Genomic DNA, 25,192 nt, shown 5'->3' with positions numbered 1-25,192 from the left:
CGCGAACGCTTTACACCTTTAACCCGCTCTAAAACTTTTACATGAAATCTATTTAAATACTTTACAAGGGGGAAATATGTCTACGACTCTTATACATTGATCTGTTCACTTTCACACCGATCTTCACTCAAGCTTGTTGTTGAAACACTTGGATATGCGGAGCGCTGCTTTAATGCGTGTGTATCAGGGGAATGAGAGGGATGAGGGAAGATTGAAGGATGAGAAGGGAAGGGAAGGGAAGGGAAGGTGTGGGGTGGGGATAAGGGGAACTGCAGGAAAGGGAAGGGGTAGGGATGAGGGGAATGGGAGGGAAGGGAAGGGAAGGGAAGAGAAGAGAAGGGAAGGGAAGGGAAGGGAAGAGAAAGGAAGGGAAGGGAAGGGAAGGGAAGAGAATGAGGGGAATGGAAGGGAAGGGAAGGGGTGGTGATGAGGGGAATAGGAGGGAAAAGAAGGGGTGGGGATTAGGGGTATGGGAGGGAAGAGAAGGGGAGAGGTGGGGATGAGGGGAGCGGGAGGTAAGTGGCTTAACCTTCCCCTGATCCTCATCCTTCTTCCTCTTCCTCTCTTCCTAAATAGTGCTTCCCTTTCCCCTCAGTCTCATCCTTCCTTCCCCATTCACTCATCATCATCTTCATTCTCATCCTTCTTTCCATTTCCCCTTCTCATCTTCATCATCATATTCCCTCCCCTTCCCCTCATCCTCATCCTTCTTTGCCTTTCCCCTCATCCTTATTCTTAATCTTTCCCTCATCCTCATCCTCATTCTTCCCCTTCCCTTCATCCTCATCCTCATTCTTCCCCTTCCCTTCATCCTCTTCCTTATCCTTCCTCTCATCATCACTTTCCCCCTTCCCCTCATTGTCATCCTCCCTCTTCCTCTCATCCTTATCCTTCTTTTTCATTTTCCACATCCTCATCCTTCATTCTCATTATCCTCACAATTCCCCCTTATCGTCATTCTTCCCCCTCCACTCATCCTTCCCCTTTCCTTTCCCCTCATCCTCCTTATCCTTCCCGTTTCCCCTCATCCTCATCCTTCCCGTTTCCCCTCATCCTCATCCTTCATCCTTATCCTTCCCTTTCCCATTTCCCTCATCCTCATCCTTATCTTTCTCCTTTCCTTTCATCTAATAGGCTACTCACCTATTCCCTTCCCCCTTATCCTGATCCTTCTCCTATCCTTCACCCTCATCTTTATCCTTACATTTCCATTTACCCTCATGCTTATCCTTTCCCTTCCTATCATCCTCATCCTCCGAGGAAAGGAAAGGGGTGGATGAGCGGAATGGAAGGGAACGGACGTGGATGAGGGAAATGGGAGGGAAGGGACGGGAATGAGGGAAGTGAGAGGGAATGGATGAGGATGAGGGGAATGTAAAAGAAGGGAAGGGGTGAGGATGAGGGAAGGAATGGGGAGGGAAGGGACAGGGAGGGTTTCGGATGAGGGGAATGGGAGGGAAGAGAAATGAAAAGATGTGGATGAGGGTAATGGGTGGGAATGGGTGAGGATTAGGGGAATGAAAAGGGAAGTGAAGGGGTGGGAAGGGAAGACCACCGAAATGGAGAGAGAAACGGTTAACTGAACAATACACAGTGAGTTTTCCACTAATAGTTCGTGGTTTCTCACAAAAGGAAAATGTCGCGAATTTGATTCGTGACAATGTGGGGAGCATACGAATGAATGGTGATGGTGGAGAAGGGGGTGGGGGAGTGTTGCCAAGCGATCTCTTTGCTGCCGTATTTACATCGCAGCATTAACACGTCACCCTTCCTTATCCAGTCAGAAGAGAGGAGGGACAATCTAAGGGAAGGGAAAGGTAGACAAGATTGGGGGTAGAAAAGTGGAGAATGAAGACTGGAGGGAGGAGTGAGGAAGAGTGGAAAAGGATGGGCGGAGAAGGAACCGGGAGAGAGAAAAGAGAGGACAGGGGAGAGAGCAACGAGAAAGGTGGTTAGAGGAGAGCAGAGGTAATAAACGAGGAAGGAAGAGAGAATCTGATAAACACACTTTTGTAACTGAAGTAGTTGTATATTACATTCATGACCTTTTTTTCTGCAGGGAGTTCACCCAAACTGAAATAGTTTGTCTGGCAGTATCAAGAATAACTAAAAAGAAACGCTACTGTATTGAAATGATAATTACCATCCTCTAGCTGATATTAGCCACTTCCAGTAGAATCAAATGACATGGAATTAGTCAAGGTTAATGGTACCAGTGTTATCGCTATTCGGTTGCCATAATTCACTCCTGGTCTAATGAGATCGTCTGGCGTTAACTGGAAGAAGACGCCAGGCAAGACACGAATATGAGTGACTTAAGGATCCTTTATAAAAATTTTCCCGGTGAGACCCTGAGTAAACTTGTGGTTGAAGCTGTCTTTATAAATGTGTGTGTGTGTGTGTGTGTGTGTGTGTGTGTGTGTGTGTGTGTGTGTGTGTGTGTAGATAATTAAGACGGATTAATGTTTAGAATAGACTGCGTGTCCTTGTGGCTGTTTGCCTAACCCGGTTCATTTAATCTCTCTCTGCCTGTCCTGCCTCCCACCCTCATAGTGGCTCGAGTCATGAGTCTGAGTACATAACCCGCCTTTACACACCACCAGCGTCACCACTCAACGCAGCACAACATGTACACAGCTAAACACACACACACACACACACACACACACATACAGACCGTGGTGGCGAGAGGACGTGTTTACGCAACCTCTCGCCACTGGTGTGACTTGGCGCATCGTAGCCGCCTGGGTTCAGCCTGTTGACCCTGTCCCCTCCCCTGCACTTAAGGTTCATGACTGAGTTGAATGTACAGTGGCAGAATGTGCCTCTTCCAATCTACCGGTACCGACCCAGTGAACTTTACAAATTGAAGCGGGGATGCGGCTATCCACCAAGTTCAGTGATTCAGTGCTTGAAAGACCTGGAACTTTTTCGCAATCGTGGTGGACGAGGTGGTAGACGGATTGTACGCACAGTGCCTGTGATTACGAGCGAAAAAAAGAAAACAAAAAATGTTGTACCAAGACCTCGCAACCTTTGTGAAGTGCCACGTGTATTGTATAACCTTGCTACCCTCCTCCTATCCAACGTAACCTCACTGACCAACAAGATGGAAGAAGTGATCGAAGCAGTGCGCATTACAGGCTGTGACATGATGGCAGTTACAGAGGCATGGCAGATTACCCCTGTAGTCTGTAACATTCAGAACTTTGTGTTATTTCACCATCTCAGGGTTAACCGCAAGGGTGGAGGGGTAGCGTTGTTCTGTCGCGCTGACCTGAATCCCTCACACCTCAGTGTTGAGATTCCCGAGGGAGTTGAGGCCTTGTGGGTCAGGCTAAACCCCCGTCTTCGCCCCCGTCACACTGCTTCTGTCATCGTGTGTGTGGTGTATCACCCTCCACGCGCCCCCACCACCCACCTCCTCACCAATCACATCATTGAGACTGCCGACGCCCTACGAGTGAGATTTCATGCTGCAAAGCTGGTTGTATGTGGGGACTTCAGTCGCCTGGACATCATTGAAATTTTACACCAGCTAAATCTTACTCAGGTCGTGAATTTCCCCACCCACGGGCAAACAACCCTCGACCTTATCATCACTGATATGGCCCAGCGGTACTCCCATCCCCGACCTCTCCCCCCTCTGGGCCGGAGCACCCATCTCACCATTCTATGGACGCCGGCACCTAACACCTCCATGCCAAGGCAAAGGGTTACCCGATACCACCGCCCTATGCCGGACTCTGCCATGAGGGAGTTTGGAAGGTGGGTAATTCAACACCAGTGGAGGGAAGTTTTGGACGCTGAGGATGTAGATACCAAGTGGAGGAACTACGGCACAACCACGACTGAAGCCTTTCACCACTTCTTCCCTGTCAAAGATTTCTCTGTGGATACATCAGATGCCCCATGGATGACACCACACCTCAAGCGACTCATCTAACAACGCAACAGGACTTTTTACACCAACCGCGTCCTGTTCAGGTTCCTGAGGAACAGGGTCATCAGGGAGATCAGGGCAGCCAAGTCATCCTACTACTCAAACAAACTACATCACCTTAAACAGCAAGACAGCAGTCGGTGGTTCAGTAGAGTCAAAGCTCTTTGTGGCTTACAAAAGCAAACTTCTATTCTTCCCTGTACCTCTTACTTATCACCTGACCTAGCAGCTTGAGAGATTAACAGTCACTTTGCCTCTATCTGTCAGAGTCTGCCCCCTCTCGACCCTTCTTTCCTACCTGCCTACCTCCCTTCCCCCTCACCATCCCCCTCTGTCCAGGTGGCCAATGTAGCTACAAAATTGAAGAAACTGAGGCATAACAGATCTACTACACCTTCTGACCTGCCATTCAAAATTTACAAAGAATTTGCCTCAGAACTTGCTCTCCCACTGTCCTCCATAATTAATGCCTCATTATCTCAAAACTCCTGCCCCAGTGACTGGAAAATTTCCTACATAACACCCATCCCCAATATCCATAGCCCACAGTCACTGAGTGACCTCAGACCAATTGCCATTACCCCTATCCTGAGCCTTATTTGCGAGGATTTTGTTTTCGACTTGGCATATGATAAAAGTAAAAACTCAATAGATATACAACAATTTGGTAACATGAAGTCCTCCTCCACTACTCATTGCCTTGTCAGTTTTCTTGACTTCTTACACAGCCACCTGGACAAATGCAACACCTCTCTGGCTGTCGCTTTTGTTGACTTTAGAAAGGCATTTGACCTTGTTGACCACACTGTTGTCATCAACAAGGCCATACGAATGGGACTCCATCCACAGCTGACAGCGTGGCTGGGCTGATTTTCTCACCAGGCGACATCAGGCCATCAGGTATCAGGGGTCGATCTCCTCCCTCCTCCACCTGACCTGTGGGGTTCCCCAGGGTACCAAGATGGGTCCACTGTGCTTCCTCATCCTCATCAACGATGCCCTCACAGACACCCCACATTTGTGGAAGTATGTTGACGACAAACCGTTGGCATTCCCATCAGCACCAGGCAGCCGGACTACTCACCACTCCAGTCCACCCTGGACAGACTCAAGAAGTGGACTGAGGAGAACAAAGTAACAACCAACCACACCAAGACCGTGGTGATGCACTTCTGTACCTCCTCACAGGCCGTGGCCCGTCCCTAGCTGTCAGTGGGCGCCCATCCCCTCCAATTGGTCCAGTCCACTAGACTGCTCAGTGAAACGGTGGATGACCGGCTGAGCTGGAAGCAACACGTAATCAACATAGTGAGGACAGCCTCATATAAACTGTACATGCTGCGTAGACTCAAGTCACTGGGAACGCCAGCGAAGGAGCTACGTGGAGTTTATACTGCCTTCATACTCCCTACCCTCATGTACGCCTCCCCAGCGTGGTCCTCCTCGCTCACCCTCACACAACAACAGCAGCTGGAGAGGACACAGAAAAGGGCGTGCAAGATCATCCTGAGCCCTGCCTATGACGGCTACGACAACGCCCTGACTACCCTGAGTCTGCCAAGGCTTTCCTAGAGGCATCGGGAGGCACTGGGGAAGTTTGGGAGGAGACTATTATGTCACCCTCGTCACCGACACTTCCTCCCACCTGACGCTCCCCCACCACGCTGCGCTACAAGGCACATTAACAAGCTTGTGCCGATCAGAGCGCCGAGGACTGACCGGTACAAGAACAGCGCCATTCCATCCATCGTGCACATGATTAATTCAGTCTAGTCCTAGATTTAGCATAAACTATGTTAAGTGAACCCCATGTACATTGTCAGTGTATCAATGCTAACCCAATAAACCAATTATTATTATTATTATTATTATTATTATTACACACACACACACACACACACACACACACACACACACACACACCGGTATTTATTGGTTTATTTATTGATTACAGGTACTATATCAGCAGGTAAAGTTGACGTCATACCGAGATAATCATATGAAGTATGGAAACCACGTGTGGAATGTAGGCTAATTGTTTTGTTTGTATTGGTATCAGTTAAATCCTGCATATGTAATGAAATAGGGCAGTGTAGTATAATATGGTTTGTATTGTTTCAGGTAAGTAGTTGTGCAGTACCTGGTCTACATAATCTGTAAGTACCAATTTATCCAGCTCATATTCTGTTGTCTCATTCACTCTGTTGTCTGTTGTCTTATCAAATTACCCGGTCATTTCACGGAATTTTTCTGATTCCTTCGAGTATTTGGAATACAGTAATTATTCCACGCATTTACAAACTGCCTTAATTTACCTGTCATTGTAAACTTTGTATAAGCTACATGCATTCTTAATTTCATGCCTGGCTAATACGCATGTTGGAGTACATAATAGATGGATGGATAAACAAATATAGTAGAGGCGCCAGAAAGCCTCTTCAGACCCTGATAATACGATCCTTTATGAATGTAAGACAATGATGTAGCAAGCACCCGTACGTGTCTGGTGCTCGTTCTCACGATATCCATCTTGCAACCACTATTTTAATTTATCACCATTCCGTGTTCCTCTGCCCACAGTCCTGTCCCCTTGACCTTCCACCTCACTTGACAGCAAATTTCATTTTCGTTTTTTTTTTTTTTTTTCCCTCCCGTTTCCTGGAAGGTGTAGGCTGGGGTGGATTTGGTTGGGTTAGTTTGCTAGGTTTTTAGTTGGGTTAGATTACAGTAGGTTAGGTTAGGTTAGGGTAGTGTTTTAGCATTAGGTTAGGTGACAAACAGTGACAGAGTCCACACAAACATGCATGTACTCGCACGCATGCTGCCGTACACCGACACAAACTCACACCTTTTAATCTCTGACTTTAATGTCTTAGCTATAATGTTAGCATTGGGCGTTTTACTTTAGTTACTGTTTTATTCAGCTATGGACATTCCTACGCAGGTCAAAAGTTAAAAGAAATTCCTTTTTATGAGTTTGTAGTGGTATGTCCTTTTATGTGTTTTCACAAGTTGTTCCTGATTATGAGTTTGTAGTGGTATGTCCTTTTATGTGTTCTCCCAAGTTGTAACTCTTTCGAGGCTTCGTAGATGCCCAGCTGACTCTCATTTCCAAACACAGCTACTGCAACATAAATTGACATCTGCTGTTCTCACCCTGCACTGCTAAAGCCTTTCAAGCCTATACTTGTGTGTGAAGCATTAGCTGGAGGTGAGATACTGCACAGTGACATACTGGTCAGTTGGCCCTACTTATCAGTTACCCTTCTGGACCCTTAAAACACACCATGGACGTGGAAAGTACAGTTTATATCTCGAGTTAGTCGTGTAGTGATATCGGCCAGTACAAGTAATATAAAAAGACATACACACTGCGATAGTTGGGCTACGTAGGTACTGTATTCTAGAAACTGCCAGACGATTTTCTTCAGCTGAGAGAACTACGTAGCTAAATGGTTAATCTGCTAAATACTTCTTTTGTACATAGTCTTTCCTTACCCACGAGTATGTCATACCATCGGAGAGAACCTCTGCGCAGGTACATGTAACTAAGCCGACTAAGTCATTTTCTCTGCCTAATCATGCTGTCTCCATTCTTCAGCCATCCTGCATGAACCCTGTTGCTTGCCTCTGTATAATTTTTACCTGTATCATCATTTATTTAGTCTGGCATCACATTCCTGTTAGCTTCAAGTGACGACCGACAGGCACGCTAATTGTTTCAGGAGGAAGCATTTATTAATTTGACCATAACTTTTTTTTTTTAATACCATCTTAAAAATGAGTAATTAATCGCTAGCATGGGAACCTGGACTGTGGTTTGGCAGGAGGGAATAGATAATGAGGGAGAGGAGGAGGGGACGAGGAAGGGGGAGGGCAAGTATATGTTTTTAAGTGTTTTCATTTCCTATAATAGTCTCGAGATGAGACATCGTTTTAGATATTATGACCAGATCATTAGTACAAGGCAAGTTTGTGTGTGTGTGTGTGTGTGTGTGTGTGTGAGGCATTTAAACTATATATTATCTGTACCAGCACTCCTCACCCTCGTCCCAGCCACCCTTAATGACTCTATTCACATTCTTTACGGTACTTAAATCTGTTTCTAGTGCCTATTACATGTATTTTTGTGGCAGGGTCTGAGAGCACCTTGATGGGGCTGAGCTGACTGCTGTCTGTTGAACTACTTTGCATGCCTCGGTCAGAACGTATCGTCTAAATGCTGCAAAATGCAAATGCAGCGACACCCACGGCCAACTGTGCCGCCTGTGATGAGCTTTTAAGTGGCTGCTGCGGAAAATTATGAGCTTGTGTAAGTGATGTGAATTGTTACTGTACAGCACTTGCAGTGCTAAGAACGAGTTGGACGGAGTAGTAGGGTGGTCGTATAAGTACTGAATCTTCATTTGTAGTGTGGCTTTGAAGGGGGTCGTGGAAACAGAGGAGGTAGACATGTTTAGAGCAGTAATACCGTTATGAATTACTTCAGCCGGAGGACTCTTGTGTGTTTCATTCTTGCTCTCTTTGAGTGAGTTTATTTCGTGTAAATGAGACTTTATTATTGGAGGAGTTAGAGCATTCATGAACACCTGCATCAGTAAGATAGGGTACACTTCCTATGCTGAGCAAAATTGTCTAGCAGTAACAAGAGTAAAATATTAAAGACGTCGTTGTAGACGTCTGGGTGTGCACATACTGATATTTCCTTACGTTGTCTGACGTCAGTGTAAATTACGGTAAAGGCAGCGTAGAAAGGCGAGGAGCAACATTGCTGTTCTAAGCTACCCTGAACCTGAGGCGAACACTTCTATAAGGAAATCTGAGTTGATAGTGTACAGTGGGTGAGGCGGGAGTAAGAAAGAGAGAGACAGACACATAGACCGACAGACACAGAGGCTGCATCTGACTAATTGAACGACTCTGATACTCTCTCAGGCACATTGACTTACTCGAAGACTGACTCAAATTGACTGATTAAATCTGAGACTCTCTAACATACAGACAGACCCTGACAGACTCTTTAACGTAACAGACTGACTCTGAAAGACTCAGACTCACGAGTGACTGACTAAGGGACTGAGGCAGTGGGGAAAGAGTAGCGGCCACTGAAACTTAACCGTCTGTGGAAGTGGATAGAGGAGCAAAAGTTTCCAGACAGTGGGAATATCAGGTTGTGCTTGAGTAGGAGAGCTGATTAAATAAAAATATATAATTTCCGCCCTATTAAGATTACTTCAGTAACAAATGTGTATTGCCAGTGATACCAGTAGTTAAGGTGAGGCAGCGGCTGGTGTAGTTACAGTGTATTTGTTAAAGAAATAAACATGTCTAAACTCCACCAGTTAGGGTCCCAATAACAGGCGTGTGTGGGCAACTGTCAGTAATATCACAGTTTTCCAGTACTGGTGGTGAGGCAGCGTCTGGTGTAGTTACGGAGTGCAGGCCCTGATTGCTGCTGTCAAAACATTGTTATTGTATTTTATGATCACTGTAATAATAACCAACGTGTCTAGTCACTCCAAAAAAAGTGCTTATATTTTGTCTTTGAATACTGGAATAGCTGAAACGTTAGAAAGCTCTTGGGCAACTTCTCTTCTATGTGTATGTCCGCTACTGTCAACATGCATAATGAAGAAAGAACGTTATTCACAGTAGGTATGCTGTAAATTCATATAGTATTGCCTTACTATTATGTATGCGAACAATTACAATGCACTTTGTGAAACGACTGACCTTTTGGGTAATGATACTTTTGGGGGATGACTGTGCAACTGTAACTTCAGTGTAAGCTATTTTCTTCAGAAACATTATTTTTATCCAAGATTTTCTCTACATAATAAATAATTATGGAATGGTTTTCTGTTTCATTGAATTTCGTAAACTGTTTACCCTTTGATTAATGTTTTCATTTTGCTATACTTTTTAAAAACATAACTTTTAAGGTATGATGAGGGTTTGCAAATATAATAAACACACAGTATCAAATCCTAACAATAATAATACACTATACCACACGTCTGCCCACTACCTGACGCCATAAGGAGCAAGTAAATTACAGTCCACTGCTGCTTCCCACAGAACACTCTCCCTCCCCCACCACGATACTTACAAAACAATCAACAAGGAAAGATAATATTACCACAGCAAGAGCCAGTAATTCGGCCATGTGGATGTGCTGGTGTGTGTGATGATATACGACCATTACATGACGCTGCTGTCACCATCGCCTTGGTTCTTGATGCCGGTAAGGGAGTGTTTTGGTGTAAAGTCCTACGAATCGTTTTGCGGTGGTGCCCTGAGTGTTCTTATGATGGTCAGGGAGGACTACCGATGGGAAAGTTGGGAGCGAGTCTGTTACGGGCAGGTGGGTGGTTGTGCTTCTGAAAGTGTGCTGTACTTTTTTTTTTTTTTTCAAACTTCATTCTTCTTACCGACTCCTTTCAGCCTCTCATGAGAAGAGTTGTTCCAGTCTCTCTCTCTCTACTGTTATTACTGAACTGACCACAATTCTCACTTCCTGTATGCTTTCCTAATTAATACTGTAGCCTCTTTTTTGTCCAACTTTCCAATGCAAAAGTTAATTGATACTGAGTGCCTTCATGCGCACAGGTCAACTCTGGAACACATGTCCATGGTCTGTCAGTCCATCTTTTCGTCTTCTGACAGATGGTGCTAATGTGATGTCTCCCACAATGCTGTAGTGATATCAAAGCTCTTTTTCCCTCTCACTGAGTACCCTCTTGTAACTAGCATTATGAAGGGGGAATTACCACGTCCGTCCATGACCGTTCCATTGTATTTTATTGAGACTATCACCGGGTGTTGGTCATTTGTTTCATTGTTTACTGCTGTAGTCTTACTTATCTCAGGTGAGACCCTACTGGTCTAAAGTACTTAACCCCCTCAGTAGGATCACGTATTTTCGTAGCTCATTCTTCCTGCCTAAAGACAGTTTTATTCAGCCTAGGAAAGGTTTCTCGTTTTTAGGAGGTTAAATTATTGCTATTTCTAACCCCTCCGTTTCGGAAGCTTTCACTCTGCATGAAAGCCCCTGGAATTATGAAGAAGTAAATAAGAACCAAAACATCTGAATGAAAAAAATTAATAGCTATCTTAGATTAACCTCCCAACGTATGTAATTCTGGCTGCCTGGAGGGAGTGATGTATTTAAGATGGTGTTGGTATAAGGACAGTTCCCCCCAGCCACCAGCGGCATCACATGACACACTATTCTTGTGAGTTTAGTAGACTTCTAACACCTCTTTTTTAACGGTATATTTTGCACATTACAATTAAATACTCCCTTGTACGTTATTCGTGTCTTCTCACTAAGGACATCGATAGCGTAAGGAACGTGGAAGACAGTAGTAACAGACTACAAGCAGGAATAAACAGGTTAAGGTAGAGGTGCCCAGGGAGTCTCATTACCCAAGGTGAATACGTCACAAAGCATGCAGGGGTCCCAGTCAGGCCACAGCCACCAGACTGGATAAGGTTTTACGACGTTCCTACCATATGTTTCCATCTTACCCTCACCGCTCCCACATCCTCCACACAGCAACGTCCTAATCTTATCTGCTTCACAGTCTTGTCTCGTAGCTAAACCCACTTCCTGTTTTCCTTATCATTGTTTACATAAATAATTTCAATATTCCTTTCGTATGTCTCCATCGTTCCTCATCAGTCCCTACGCAAGTTAACAACTTAATCCTTTCAGCCAGAGGACGTCACCTATATTTTATTCTTACTTATTCTGAATTATTTAGTCACCTTAGGAGAGCACGTAGTAATGAAGGGGTCAGTGAAGGCTGTATCCAACCCTTCCAGTTAGTCTCGTCCAGTCTGAATAAAACGTCGGTGGTCATAGTGAAAGGGTAAATCTCATCTGGCTGCCAGTTTTGTCTCGTGCTGAACCCTCCTTCGAATTATTCTGTTTAGTGTTTAGAGGTTGGAAATTATCATCATAAAATTTTGAGTAACTCAGATGGAATGTTTAATATTAGAGTAGGAAAGTTTTATATCATGACCTTAAGCTATACGAAAAAAGTTAGACATTTTCCGTAGATATAAGAATATTTCCCAAGTTGTACTGTTAAACAAGTTTTAATAGCTCCAGAAAAATAGTTATGAGGAAATGTATTGGAGCTGCGCAACTCTATAGTCATTCTGGCTGTACGGAGAAACGACTGCAATGTAAAGACTGATTTTATGGAGCTAACGAGCTACATTAACATTTTATCATGCAGGTCGTAACAGTTCCCTTAAAGTTATACCCAAATTAGAACTGGGAAACGTTCCTGTGTATATTGAATATCAGTGCTGCACAGAAGTTGCTGAAAACTCGGGAGCTTTAGCTGTTTTATTCCTTTGCCAAAACGTCCTTTTTCTCACCTCCCTCATATATACACACAAAATTAGTCTTTCCAAAGAATTTTGCAATTTACCTGCTTGGATTTATTAAGAAATTATTACATAGAGCAGATATGTCTTTGTAATGAATGTAATTTGGTGCAGAATCCACTCCATCACCAAACTATCGGTGCCCAGTCCTCGTGAAACCTGATACCATAGACGATGGATATCATACAATATCCGTTATTCCTAGCCCTTACTACCCACCCTGTTTTCATGAGGCTACACTGTATTTTTTGCTAGTGACATTTGCCATCGTATCCTCGGTAAGTATTGTTATATGCACACTCACGAGAAAGTAAATTAATCTTCCTTAGGCGTTATGAACAGTACTGATCTTATTGCATACCACTGGACTCTTAGTGTCTGATGTTTTTTAATCGTGTGTACACACACTAAAAATAGTATCGATGCACATTAGGCCCGAAACAATATGACGCCACGGACGATGGCCTCTACAGTAGACACGCTTGATGATTCCCCCCTCCCTCTTTTGTTGGCAAACATGCTTACTTAAGTATGTCATAGAAAGGTTTCATATAACAATTTATGGTTGATATTCTTGCCGGATGCATATTCAGATAACAACCAATTAATTTTCCAAGTACTACACAAGCTATATTGATCATTTCGGATATCATCGTACCCCTCCTGCGCTATACTTATTTTTACCGTGTGTACTTTCAATCAAAAACCTCTCGTAACACTGATGGTTTCACACTGAGCACTGTTGCATTTCGCATTTTTTTTTTTCTTTAGGTGAATATTTCTGAATGAATTGCTTATTTAATTTGTTGCATAAAGTTCTTTCTTTATGTCGCACTGATAAAATTACCAGCCATACACAACTGTGAGGAGTTACTGGAGAATATTTTCGTATTTTTCATCCACTGTTTCAAAATGAAAAGACAAAGGCTGGAATGATAGTTTATTGATCGCGTGCACATTAGCGAGACAGGCATGTTAGATATCAACCTAAAAGGAACGTAAAGACCATTATTTAGCTGGCATTACATACTTGAAGTCTATATGAATCTAGATCCCTTATCCAGCACGGTGACAAGACATGTGCTTTTAAAAACTAGAAGCTGTACATGAAGAAGTTCGTATCTACCAGGGACACTATTGTTGAAACTCTTGATAGAATGACAACTTCTCCACATCCCCAGTTACATATTTCACTGCACTCTTTTGGCCTCCTTGTCTCTTGCATCTCTGCTGTTCACTTAATATGGAGCTGAGATATATTACTGTTCCTACACATCTTTCTCTACCACTTACCCAGTTTACTTTCTGGTGGATGTCAGCTCTGTGTACGTTGCGTGTTCAAAGTATTTCCCCACCGAGTCTTCACAGCACCACACCAACATCGTTACAGGTTTTTATTAGTCATTTGTTCGATCCCACGACGAGTTTACCTGTCAGATTTTGTTGAAAAGCACATCATACCCACAGCTCATATCATCATCATCATCATCTCATTAAACGAACCCATATCTGGATCCTCACCACCACAACGAAGAGGATAATATCAACAAGGGTTATCATTATTGCCTTCCATAAACGTTCATCCGCCACGGTCACGCTCGAGACATAACACATTTTCCTTCTACGTTACTGACCGCCATCATCAGTATCTACAGCCAAGTGTGCAGTAACAATTAGCAATCAAAATTATCAGTGTCAACTTCCATACCATCTAAATATCCATCTAAATATCGAGCACTAATGGGCAATAATAATAATCACCATCACCATTCCTCATTATTTTATCGATCATAGTCACAGCGAACGACTCTCTCTCTCTCTCTCTCTCTCTCTCTCTCGTGTACATATATATATAAATTTACTTCTTACATGTAGACGAAAACTAAATCTTTCCCACCACATTGTCATTTTATTTTCACTTACCCACACTGCCAGGCTGAATCATCGCTGCCTATTTTTTTCAGCAACTTTTTCCATATTCATTCCCTTATCTCTGATCACTGCCATCTTCTGTCACCCCCTGTCGCTCCCTCTAATGGTTTTTCTCCATCTTACCCGCCACCTGTTGTGTGTCTGTGCAGTGTCTCCTTTAGAAAAATCTCCACATCATCGCCTCTCTCCTCTTTCAACTCTCACACAGCAACTTCCAGTCTGCTATAACTCCAAACTCTTTCCCTCCAAAGACGTCGCATTCTCCTTATTCTTGCTACAGCCTGACGATTTTACTCAGTGCATGAGATACTTTTTAAAACAAAGGTGTTGATATAGGTTTCGTTAACCCCTTTAAGTTATCTCCTGTCTTGAATAAAACCACCTGGTGATGTTAACAGTGAAATAACAATGACGTTAACTGTTTCAACGAGTTAACCCTTTCTCCCTGAAACGTCGCGTTTGCTTTTTCTTGCTACTTATTGATGGCTGTTTTTAGGTTTGAAGAGATTTATATACTATGGGAGTTTAGCAGAGATTGCTTATAACTATCACTAACGGGTTAAACTAAAGCTAAATACAATCGTCTGGACAGAAAGAATGAAAAAGAAATGCTAAGTTAACCTTTAGAGTGGGTGAAACCATTCCTATGCTTAAAAACTGGAAATTAAAAAAAATAACATGGGGACCAGAAATAATAAGAAAAAAAAAATGCTAGTGGAGATGCTGGGAATTTGAAACCTATGGCGAGAGTCGTCATGTAGTTAACAGTGGTGATGAGCAGTGCGGCTTTAGGAGAGGGATGGGATGCGTGAATCAGGTGTTTGCTGTGAGACAAATGTGTGAAAAGTATTTAGCGAAAGACAAGGACGTGTTCTGGGCATTCATGGATTTAGAGAAAGCGTACGATAGAATTAATAGGGAGGCTTTGTGGACTGTTTTAAGATTGTATGGACTTGATGGTAGGTTACTAAAAGGGGTGAAAAGTTTTTATGTAAATAGTAGAGCGTGTGAAAGAGTGGGAAATGCTGTGAGTGATTGGTTTTCCGTGAGAGTGAGGTTGCGGCAGCGATGTGTGATGTCACCTTGGTTGTTTCATATTTATATGGATGGTGTTGTGAGGGAAGTGAATGCAAGAGTTTTAGGCGGAGGTCTGAGTCTGGTGAATGTTGATGGTGGAGAGTGGAATCTGAAGCAGCTGCTGTTTGCAGATGATACTCCACTGATTCAGAGGAGAGATTGTGACAGTTAGAAGAGGAGTTCGGAAGGGTGTGTGAAAGGAGGAAATTGAAAGTAAATGAGAATAAGTGTAAAGTGATGAAGTGTACGGAGGTCGGTAGATGGTAGGGGGATAAATATAGTTTTGAATGGTGAGTTGCTTGAGGAGGTAAGTGTTCTAAGTATTTAGGATCACATGTTACTGTGGATGGAAGGATAGATGCAGAAGTGAAGTTTAGAATGAACGAAGTAGGAAGGGTGCTGGGAGAAATGAAAAAAAAGTATTTAGATGTCGTTTGCTTAGAATGGATGTAAAGAGAAGGCTGTATGAGGGTGTTGTGGTACCGACTGCATTATATGGGGCTGAAACATGGAATATGAGTGTGGCAGAGAGAAAAAGTTTGAATGTAATGGAGATGAGGTGTCTGAGGAGTATGTTTGGAGTGACGCTTATGGATCGAGTGAGAAATGATGAAGTGCGAAGGAGAACTGGAGTTGTTCGGGAGATGTCTGATCAAGCTGAGCAGAGGGTGTTGCGATGGTTTGGGCATATGGAGAGAATGGACAATGAGCGATTAGTGAAAAAGATAACTAGATCTGATGTGAGAGGTGTAAGGCTGAGAAGGAGACCACGAATAGGATGGATGGACAGTGTGAAGAGAGCGTTGGATGCGATAGGGATGTCTGTTGAGCAAGGAAGAGTGGCTGTGCGTGACAGAAATAAATGGAGAGAAATTGTGAATGAATAAATGATGACGCAGCCCTGGGGGGATATTCTCCCGCATTTGGTCTGATCAGCTAGTCAGGTCAAGTGCGGGTAAGGGGATGGGTCTATTATGATGTGGCAGGGGTAAACCAGCTCTGCTGTCGGACCCTGCCGCGGCTGTCACTGATTGCACTGTGCAGTTGACCCACGTGCGGTGTGGTGTGGTGAGGATCTGTCCCTTCTCCCCTTTGGGGCTAAGATGCGAATGAATGTGTTTGAATGGATGAGTAAATGGGAAGTATGTCATCCTGTCTTGGCTACCTTCCCTTCCTTGGGGGAAGCAGCCTAGGTATATAGATAGATTTTTGAACGAAATCATTGCAACATCCATGCTGGACAGCCTACGTCACCCATCTGCACAGGGTGTATTCCTCCCATCATGTCACACCACCTAGCATCATCTTAGCCCATCTCACCCATTCATCTCTGCCCACCCCATTCATTTATTGTTCTCCCACCTTTGCTTGTACCTTACCGGTGTATTTACAACACTTACCTTCTCAGTATTAACTTCTTCATGCATGCTTCACCGACGACTACCATCCCAGCCCATTCCGACCACTCCTCTCCACCCACCTCATCTGTTTCTGTTCTGATGTAATGGATATTAAAACAGTGTCTTCCACGGCTGTTTACCTACCTATAGCGCCATACTCACAGGTTATACTTCCCTCGTCCCTGCCATTTTCCTAACTTCATAAAAATCAAACTCTCGCATTCTCACTCATTTAACATATCAATCCACATTATTTTTGGCCAGCCGCGTTCTCCACATTTAAGCTTGCTTACACATACCTGTATCACAACTCTTATCTGCATCCTTTCTCCCCAAATTACCATACTATCTACTCACACACTCCTACCCTATCATCAAATGATTGTCGTTCTTCCTATCCAATATACCCGTTCCACAACCATGTCCATACCGCTCTCCATGACCACACCATCTGAGTACGCTCTCTTCTACCCCGCTGTTAACAAACTTCCCTTCTCCACATCTTTCGAAATTTAAGAAAAAAAAAAAAAACTGATGGTTATGGGTAGGGAAGGCTGTTTAGGGGGGACTGGTAGTTACTGATAAAGGTGAAAGCTATCGTGGTAATATGAGAATGAGTGTATGGTGCACCTTGTTGATGGTGAGGCAGTTACGCTGTACTGTATTATGATGGCTGCTGACTAAATGATCATGATTATTTAATTTAGATGGGGTTCTCTGTTAACAGTTTATAAATATAATCCCGTGCAATTCGAAACTTTGCAAGGTAACCAAGTTTTTGTGAAATCAAAATTTGGATGGTACGAAGCAGGAAATCATACATTGGACAGAGTAGCGAATAAAAAAATACGACCATATACATTTAACAGTCTCTTCAGTAGTTACACGCTCTTTATAATTTGATGTTTTCTCCTGACAATTATATTCAGATTAAAAAAGGGAGTATTTATTGTAAAAACCATCATGATTAATGTTCTAACAGAAGAATAAGTCTAATATACTCCAGCTAACGTCAGACGATATTTTACAGCAGTTCACAAAGACATACAGTGTCAGAACTCCATATTATAAATATAAATCATAACAGAAAGCATGATGGATAGGTAGATAGATAGATAGACAGAGCACCAGACAAGGTGTGGGAACGGGATATTAGCTTGCAACTCTTTAAGTGAAGGAATGATGATCGTGCACCGGAAGCAGTACATTCACACAGACATACAGTGTTCTAGAAGCTTCCACGACAGTAGAGCACACGTGACACGACCCCTGATACACCAGAATGTAGGATTCTGAGATCAGAAGGAGACTGGCCATAGAACCGGCAGGGAGTGGAGAGAGTGAATAAGAATAGGGGTCCAACTAGACTTACTTAGTATATTAAGTCTCTGTATAATACATACGCTGCTCAACTTAGACTTTCTCTGAAGATAATAAATCAAGATCAACTCCCTGTATTCATCGTTAACTCCTCCTGCTCTTCAATTAACTCAAGACTCACCTATTACTAGAATTAAGAGTTCTATCCATCTGTCTATTGCCAGACGCCTCAATCCCGTTCGGGGTGGCCACAAACAAATCGCCTCCAAGTCGCCCTGTCCCCCGCCATTTCACTGCCCCGCTCTCAACTCACACCCCCCTCTCTCATATACCTCTCCACCCCATCCCTCCATCTCATCCTCGGCCTCCCCCTCCCTCTTCCCCCCTCCACCTCACTCACATACACTCTCTTCGTCAGTCTTTCACCCTTCATCCTCTCCACATGGCCAAACCACCTCAGTGTATTCCTCCTAACGCTTCCTATCACATCCACATCCACACCACAACGCTCCTTTATATCTTCATTTATCAGCCTGTCTCTCCACGTGACTCCACAGGTTCCTCTTAAATAACTCATTTCAACTGCTCTCACTCTTGACATGTGTCCTTCCAGCAACGTCCAAGCTTCACTTCCATGCGTTAGAGTTGGTATCACAATACTGTCATGTAGTAACTTTTTCACTTCCATGCTCACTTCCCTGTTTCTTATCACTGCTTTCAAGGAACCAGCAACCTTTCTTCCCTGCTGTACCCTTTCAAGCACTTCACCCTCCAAAGCTCCATCCTTACTCATCACACTACCCAAGTACTTAAACGTACTCATATTTTCCAATTCCTCACCATCCACCCTCGCTGTAAATTTACTGACTTCACCTCTCTCAAAGACCATCACCTTACTCTTCCCTACATTCACCTTTAGATTCGGTTTCTTACACACAATCCCAAACTCATCCACCAAGCCTTGCAGCTCCCCTTCGTCTTCACTCAACAACACAGTATCATCTGGAAACAACAGTACAGAGAGTTGCTAAACACTATCCTCTCTCACCAGGGCCACTCCAACATCCACTACCCTACCTTGTACCTCTTTTATTAACCCATCCATGTACAGATTGAACAACCATGGAGACATGACACATCCCTGTTTCAATCCAACCTTCAAATAGAAAAATTCACTCAGTTAACCATTCACACGCACTGCAGCCTTAGCACCATCATACATACTCTTCACAGCATTCAACAACTTCCAATCTACTCCATATATTCTTAATACTTTCCACAATCCTTGTCTATCCATCCTGTCATATGCTTTCTCCAAATCCATGAAAGCCACATACAACTTCTTTCCCTTCTCTAGAAACTTTTCCACTAAAGATCTAATAATGAATATCTGATCTACACAACCTCTTCCCTTCCTAAAGCTTCTGTTCTTCAACTAACTCCTCTATTCTTTCTCTAACTCTGTCAGTAAGTATCCTACCATACACTTTTCCTATTATACTAAGAAGACAGATGTCCCTATGATTACCACACACTTCTTTTTCCCGTTTTCCTTTGTACAAGAGAAAAATTATACCTGACTTCCAATCCTTCGGGACTCTACCTTCTTCCCAGGCCAAGCTGCACATTTCCACATCCATTCTACTACTATCTCTCCCCCATACTTCAGCAATTCACCACACACTCCATCAATTCCTGGGGCTTTCCCCAATTTAACTCCCAGCCATTCCTCAGCCACTTATACTCGCATTACTTCCATCCTCTATGTTCAACAATTCCTTAAAGTGTTCTGTCCATCTGCTCACTTTTTCTCCCTTCTCCACTAGTAATCTACCATTTTTATCTTTCACTCCCCTGTTAACTTCACTTCCACCCTGTCTTACTTTTTTCACCTCTTTCCAGAACATTTTCTTACAATCCCTCCACTTTACACTCAAGTTCCTTCCAAATTCCTCATCCGCTGTCTTCTTACTCTCTCTTACTAATCTTTTCACCTTCCTCTTTCTTTCTACATATAACTCTCTCTTCCGCCTGTCAACTTCTTCCACGCCCCTATTTCTCATCCATTCATTGTATGCTTTCTTCTTTTGTGCCACAGCCTGTCTCACCTCTTCATTCCACCAAGCTGTTCCTTGGACACCCCTCCGTCTGCTCTTCATCCCACACACCACATCACATGCTGCACATATTTCTTCTGTAAATATCCTGCACACACCTTCCACGTCCCCCCTCTGCTCCAGTTCATATTTGCTCAATCGTTCCTCCACTTCTCTTTTATACTCTGCCTTTTCTCATCCTCTTGTAACCTTTCCACTCTCCTTGCAAATACTCCTTCTTCCCGTCCTTCCCTTCTTTTATTTCTCCATCCTAATTGGATCTTGATTCTGGCCACCACCAAGTAGTGGTCAGAAAGTCCACTCCCCCAACCTCTAAAGGTCTTGCATCCATTACAAATTTTCGCATCCTTTCATCCACACACACATAATCAATCATTACCTTCCTTTCATTCAGTTCACCACCCACCCTTCTCATCACTCGCCATGTATACCTGTGGATCATTTTGTACCTGGAGAGGGTATTTGCTATCACCAACCCCCTCCCAGCACAAATGTCCACTAACGCACTGCCATTCTCATCTATCTCAGCAGGCACACCCCAACCACCAACTATTCCATCCACCTTCACATTCCCTACTTTACCATTCATATCACCGATCAAAAAAACTCTCTTATTTCTTCCAAACTTTTCCATGCACACTTCCATATTTGTCCAGAACTCTTCTCTCACTCCGTTTGCATGATCTTGCGCTGGCACATACACACACACAATCGCCCACATTTGTATTCCAACTTTCAATCTTACCCACACAATCCTTGACCCAATTGATCCATACTCTCTGATGCTCTTCTTCCATCTTTTACTCACAACTATACATACTCCTTCTTTTGCCCTCTCATTCTCACCTACTCCTGCACATATACCCCTTCCATACTCCCATTCTTTCACACTCTTACCTCTCCATTTCATTTCAGTTATTCCGCATACATCAACTTTCGCACCCTCAAGCACCTGGACAATCTCTCTCTCCTTCACCTCATCATTCGCTCCCCTTACATTCCACGTTCCGATTACCATGTCCTTTGTCCGGTCCTTGGTCGTCATCTTTTGGTCAGTCCTTGTCCGAGGCTTATTGTTTATCTTTTTAGTTAGTTGTTTTCCGGGGAGGGGCACTAACCCTCCGCCAACCCTTTTAGTCACCTTTTACGACAAGCAGGGATACTGGGGAAGTATTCTTGAAAAAACTCCCCTACCCTTAGGGGGTAGGGCTACAAAGCTTTAACATTTAATAGTGGCAGTAACGAACGAGTCTACGAGTCTACGAGGATACAGTAGCAACGACGAGTTACGAGTGAGGATCAACAAGCTCTACGATTAACTACAAATAACAAAGAACATGCAGCTCTTAAATATAACAGGATGGTAAGTATCAGTGTCTGACTCGGAATGGACGAGCTCAAGAATCAATAAAAACTCATCCACAGTGAACAACAACATGGCCTCTGACATTCCCCAGTCAGATGGGATGCTCCTCATTCGGACATATCGGAGGAGGCCAGACAAATGACAAAGGAGAGGAGGGGAGAGAAAATGAAGAGAGATGAAGAGAAGGTGAGAGAGGAGAGGAAAAAGGGAAAGTAGAGATGAGATAATTGCGAGGAGTAAAAAGAAGGAAGGAGATATGAATCAAGAGAGTACGAAAATAATTCGTGCTTGAACATATACGGGAGAAGGGGAGAGTAGGATATATCAAGGAGAGGAGAAAGAAGGCGAGTATAGGGGAATCCACGTAGAAGAGAGGAGTCAGGTATTTGAACTGCGAATACAGAAGATAAATAGGTCTGTATAGGTGCATAAAAGTCCTCAGTATTATTCATACATTTAAGGGAAGAGGAAGACGGATCATACTTGTCAGTTGTGAAGGAATTGTGAACAGATAAGAAACTGTGGGATGAAGGAATTTCTAAGAGAGCAGGGCCTCTGTGTGTTCGAGAGCCACATTATCATTCATTTACTTCACGGTAACGCCTGATCAACTTAACCAGTGATTTCCTCGAGGAGAGGTGTTCTAAGGAGAGGAGAAAGAGGAAAGCATGTAATTCCGAATAGATGAGAAGAAACGTGAATGCAAGGAAAAGGAGATAAGAGAAGAAGGAAGGAGACAGTAATAAGGGGTTCCAATATGAAACTGAGGAGAAGAAAGGAGAGAGTTCAAGGAATGAAAAGAGAGGAGCAAGTCCTGATGCATGAGAGCTGAGATGTGAGGGCTCCTGTGTCCATGATAAGGTCGACATTACTCAAACATTTTATGGTAACCACCAATCAAACTCGAAAGAGAGGAAAAGAGAGCAAGGGATTCCAGTGAGAGGAGAGGAGAAAAAGAGGCCCAGATACGGATGAGAGCAGAGTAGAAAAAGGGAGAGAAGAGAGAGGGCAGGCGAGGAATTGAAATGATACCGGGAGGAGGAAATTAATATATTTTTACGAGAGAAGAGGAGAGATCAGAAAGGAAAAAGAGGAGGAAAGGAGAGAGGAGGGAACCTGGAGAATAAAAGAGCTGGCAGGTGCATGAGAGGGTTGACATCACTCGTACACTTTACGGTAACTCGTAATCCAACTCACCCGTGATCCCCACCAGCTTTATTGCTCGTAAATCAAGACAGTGATTGCCCGCTGGTGAACCCCGAGATCAGAGAACCCACGCCCTCACCCAGGCAGCGATGGTTGGTGTGTGGGGTAGGGAGATGGTGTGAGGTGTGGGGGTGGGAGGGAGATGGTGTGAGGTCAGGGGGTGGGAGGGAGATGGTGTGAGGTGTGGGGGTGAGAGGGAGATGGTGTGAGGTGTGGGGATGGGAGGGAGATGGTGTGAGGTGTGGGGGTGAGAGGGAGATGGTGTGAGGTGTGGGGGTGAGAGGGAGATGGTGTGAGGTGTGGGGGTGGGAGGGAGATGGTGTGAGGTGAGCGGATGGGTTAGTGGATAAGGGAGGTGGAGTTATGAGCTAAGTAGAAAATTGAAGGCCAGTGAATAAGTGAGGATTAGTGAGATGAGTTGAAATTGAAGACCAGTGGTGATGAGACATGAACACAGGAAACAGACAGACGGAACGTGAGTTAGTATAAAGGGAAGACGAGGGGGAGAGAGAGAGAGAGAGAGAGAGAGAGAGAGAGAGAGGTTGGTTGGTTGATAATTGGTTGATGACTGATTGATTGATTGGTTGATTTTTGGTAAGAATGTACGTGGATAAGGCCATGGGGACGATGCGGTGTGAAGGATGGGTGGGCGGTGAGGGGCGGCAGCAACAGATGGACTTACCGTTCATCGAATATGAAAGAGAACTTAAGTGGTGCGGACAGCCGTGGTGGTGGATGAAAAGTTTGTGTGGGTGTGGCCTGGTGTGATGATGTAGTGGTGATGTAATGCCATTTTCAGGTAAGTACACATTGACAAGATTAGCCTATTCCATCCGGGGACGTCTAACCAAAGAAATGAGATCGAACCTCATTCGGCGGAATAGATTTTAAGAAATTCCCATGGGTCAAAAGAGTTAACCCATTATTTAACTGTTACTGCTACCAGGCGATATATAATGTTAAGATTACGATCTCATGACTTGATTTGCAATAGTCTTCATTGACTTCAAGGAAATCACGTCTTTTTCCTGTTCATGATAGTGACAGATGATATTTTTCATCTCTGGAGACTCATAGGGAAAGATCAGCGACGGTCCACCTCTCAGTACAGTGACGCTTTACTGTATTATTCTTACTTCCAATATATTTTTTTCCTCATAAGAAGGATCTGTTGTAGTTAAAGAGTTCAAGTATTTACGTAGACTGTACTGTTGGTATGGAAAGGCATCGTCGTAAAGAAAATTATTGGTGTACACTGCACTGGTAAGATTGTGATAGGTCAGTGTGGTGATGTAGTAGGAGGGTATAGCGTGGTTATGAGTTGGTGTGATGGTAGTGTGTCAGTTTGTGTGATGACGATAATTTGGTGTGATACTGGTGTATCGTGGTGACGTGAAAAATGTGGCCGTGCTGTCAAGAAAGGTGGTTGTGATGTATGCCAGTGGTGTGGAGAAGTGAAAGTTCAGTTAGCAATAGCAGATGGAGTGATAAAGTAGAAAATAAAAAGTGGCGTGTCATTTGGTGTGGTCTTATTGTAGACAGGTGTGGTGGTGGTGAGTCAACAGGTGTGGATGTGATAAGGGGAGGTGTCCCAATGAATTAATGGCTGTGCTTGTACAAACAGGTGTGCCTGTGGTGTGGGCAGATGTTATGAGGAGTCATTGTACTGTACGTGATGATAGTCAGAGGATGTGCTGGTTTCGTGAAAGAGTAGTGATTGTAGTCTGGACTGCTCTTGTGGTGATATGAAAAGGGCTTTGTTGGAAACATATGTAATGATAATGTGCAGAAAGCAAAGGACTTTTTAGGCATATGTGGTGCTGGGCTGCTTTGGTGAGAGAGATGGGTGTGAGATTATAAAAACTGGTGAGAAGGAGATGTAATGGTGAAGGGAAGCACAATACTGTAGCTTGTGATAGTGTGAATGATGCAAGTAGTGATATTAATTGATGTGAGATTTGAACAATTGAACTGGTGACAGAAGAGAACTTTATATAAGAGAGTCCATTAGCCTGAGTAAAATAAATAATTTAACCTTTCAGTTTCACGTTTTAACTAAGGTGGAAGTGGAAGTGCCAGATGGATATATGAACGGGATGCTGGTGATAGGAATCAGTATGGCTGTTGTGTGAATGACTCTAGTGTGAGTGGCTTTAGTAAGACGAAAGTTTGGTGACAAATCATTATATACAGACTGATATGGTGAGGATGCTGGAAGGCGGTAGTGGTCAAGTGGCGCCTTGTGGATAAACGCTTTGGTATGAGAGTGCGTGTATATTACCCCGATTCAGGAATAAACTGAATAGGGAAGGTGATAGAGCAGAATGATCATGTTGTGGTGTGAGTGGATATAGTGGTGATGGTGGCGCGGCAGGGGTGGTTGTGGTGGTAGTGGTGTTTTCATAGGGGATCGCAGTGGCGTGACAGGGTA

General features: G+C 43.7%; 1 pseudogene; it reads left to right on the top strand.

Moving 5' to 3' along the window:
- The first annotated feature begins 2,791 nt into the window (after nt 1-2,791).
- On the top strand, nt 2,792-5,716 carry LOC145418386 (uncharacterized; annotated as a pseudogene).
- The last annotated feature ends 19,476 nt before the right edge of the window (nt 5,717-25,192 follow it).

This window comes from Coenobita brevimanus, chromosome 114 (genome assembly GCF_032717465.1).
Source record: "Coenobita brevimanus isolate Jiangsu-jjx chromosome 114, ASM3271746v2, whole genome shotgun sequence".
Classification (NCBI taxonomy): Eukaryota; Metazoa; Arthropoda; class Malacostraca; order Decapoda; family Coenobitidae; genus Coenobita; species Coenobita brevimanus.
Note: the sequence above shows the minus strand (reverse complement) of the source record. Positions and strands in the feature narration are given on the sequence as shown.